The 2,937-nt window shown below is 39.0% G+C and overlaps 1 pseudogene; it reads right to left on the bottom strand.

Moving 5' to 3' along the window:
• Positions 1-832: 832 nt before the first annotated feature.
• On the bottom strand, positions 833-2,431 carry LOC133731215 (berberine bridge enzyme-like 4; annotated as a pseudogene).
• Between the last annotated feature and the right edge of the window lie 506 nt (positions 2,432-2,937).

The following is a 2,937-nucleotide window of genomic DNA, read 5'->3' as shown; positions in this document are numbered from 1 at the left end:
AAGTCTAGAGAAATAAAATATAATATTTTTTTGGTATAATTATTGTCCTTAATAGTTATTTTATAAAAAGTTATATATGTCATTTAATAATTCTTTAGAATGAGGTTTTTTTGTTCTTTTTAAAAAAGAGGATCAAAGGGTTTCACTCTTGCCCCCATGGTGACTAAAACTCATGACTTCGTACATAGGTTAACTAAGCAGATTTAGAGGTCCCAATAGAAATACTCTTAAAATTTCTCACTTTCTCAGTGTGTGTGCATTAAGTAGTTAAAATTTCTCATTTTCTCATAATTTTATTAGTAAATAAAGAACATCAAAATGTGATCATTAGGAAAGGCAAATGTTCATGGCTAGCAAATTGACTAAGAAAGTTCTTATCAAAAAATAAATTGACTACGAAATTGCAGATGTTCAACTGACTAAGAAAAGTTCAAATATCAATTCAGGGAACCTCTTAATTTGGAAAGGCAGATGTTCACGGTCAGCACGCAGATTGTGTCTAAAGCCCAAGAATGGCCGAGTGATTTTGCGCTGCACAGACTGATTCTTAAGCCGAGGCCTACCTGCACATCAACTGGATTGAGTAATATCACCACATAGAGGTTTTCTAACACTCTACGGTCTAAATGTCACCACACTGATTGGCCATGCGCGCTGGTAGTCGATCGACGTACTATCATTATACATGTAGACTGCCATTACCTCATTATGCTTATTAGTAAGAGGTAGCCATACATCAAAGGCAAGTAGAAGTGTATATTGTATCTCATTAACTAAGTTCTAATGAACTTCATGGCGTTTGTTCACTCTATATTGAATATAGTTAATCCCATTATTTTTGGGGAAGTGGCGGAATGCTCTGCTCATTTCTAAAAAAATTCTGAGGATCAACCTTGGTTTTCACACGTACCAATATATCAAAGTTATTTTTGAAATACTTTTTCCCATAAACCCAAGCAGCTTGAAAGGAAGTCTGGTTATCCAGACTAGCACCGATGTCGAGATCCCTGTAGTTCTGGTAGGCCTCTCTAGGGTCCTTGGACACAAATGGAGTCATTGCTTCATAAAACTTCCTCAACAAGTCAATGTATTTCTCTGTGTCCGTTTCGTTCGCCCAGACAGTGACGTAATGAATCATAAACAAGTTTCCTGCTTTATGTGGGAATGGAGTCACCGACTCGGAAATCTCGCTCATTGTTCCACCATAAGGGTTCCATTGCATCGCCATCTTCCCTATCTTCAGCTGCATCTGCCACATGGTTTCGATCGCTGCTTTTGGAATCGACTCTTTCACGTAATCAGACTTGTTCTTGAAGAACATTTCTGGTGCCTTTTTTAGCCTGTTAAGAAGAACAGAAGTGGGATCGAGTTCCTAGTGGGAAATCAGCCCAGAATACGGTGGAGTTTATCCAACTCATTTCAATGCTATCTTTACTTTGCAAACCAAATTCAGGGAACCTCTTAGTTAACAAGGGAACAAGCTTATGACTTCGTCCCAAGAAGAAACCAATGAATGACACTTCCACAGTACGTGTTGGTGCCCTTGGTGGTTTTTTTCACTCGAGCCATTGCTCTTATGAAAATCTCTGGAGGAAGCTCCGGTCCAACAAATTGCCACTTGTAAAAAACATCTGTTGCATTTTGTTCCAGAGTTTTTTTTTACGTTAAAAACCATCACTTTTTTCGGAACTCGGACTAGTTTGATCTTCCATGATAAAATGACACCAAAGGTTCCCGTAGCACCTCCTCTAATGGCCCAAAATAGGTCTTCTCCCATTGACTGCCTATCAAGAATAGCACCATTTACATCCACTATTTTGGCATCCACAATGTTATCTGCTGCGAGCCCATATTTTCTCATCAAGTTGCCATACCCACCCCCGCTGAAGCGACCACCAGCACCAACACCAGGGTAAGCAGCAGCCGGAAACCCATGGACGTTACTTTTCTCCGCAATTCTAGAATAAATCTCTCCGATAGTAGCACCGGATTCGACCCAAGCGCTCTCGTCCTTGACATTGACGTTAATGGACCGGAGATTAAACAAGTCAAGGATCACGAAAGGAACACTCGATACATACGAAAGAGCCTTGAAGTCGTGGTCCCCGCTTCAGATTCGGAGCTGAAACCTGTGCTTTTTTGCACAAATCACAGTTGCTTGGACGTGGGATTCGTGCGCAGCGGGTTCAATGGCCCAAGGTTTTGGAGTTGCGGGTGTCGAAAATCTCTTGTTTCTAGTGTAAGCCAACAAAGCATCTTGGAAAGTGGTGTTTTGCTGATTGAGAACATTTGCTGGGATTGGGGAGGAGGAAGATTGTTTTGCAAGGCATTGGACGAAATCGCTGAGAATGGGTTCTGATACAGCTGAGATAGAAATGACTGAGAGAATGAAGAGGACTGCGACTACCACTGAAAATCTTGGGATCTCCATTCTTTTGTGAGATTTTCATCAGCTGATCGTCGCATATATAGTGAAGTCAATCATAATGAAATTGTTTACGAATTGGTTAATTCTACATTCGTATATCATGGGCATGTTTACCTATATTTAGTTATAATAGAGAGAAAATAACAAAAAACTAATTAAGAGTCCGTTCGATACATTTTTAGATAAAATGAAAAAAAAAACTAACATGATACCGTTGGGCGTGTTAAATTATAAAAATACCGGAAATTAATTTTTAAGATAAAACTTTGAAGCTCTTAATAAATTTTGGAAATGAGCTTTCCTCATTTTTATTCTTTTCAAAGAATAGCTTATGCAAATCCAAAATGAAATTTTTATTTTTCTCACTAGCACGAGCTCACTGTCGCTGCTCAGTTCTCAGACGTTCTTTCTCTACCCACTATCCCCTAATCCCTGCAGTTTTTTCTCTTTGCTAGATCTACAGACATATGGTTGTGAAGTTCAATTGAAAATTGTAACCCAAAAAAAAA

Source organism: Rosa rugosa, chromosome 2 (genome assembly GCF_958449725.1).
Source record: "Rosa rugosa chromosome 2, drRosRugo1.1, whole genome shotgun sequence".
In the NCBI taxonomy this organism is placed as follows: domain Eukaryota; kingdom Viridiplantae; phylum Streptophyta; class Magnoliopsida; order Rosales; family Rosaceae; genus Rosa; species Rosa rugosa.
The sequence above is the reverse complement of the archived record's forward strand: the minus strand, read 5'-3'. Positions and strand labels throughout refer to the sequence as shown.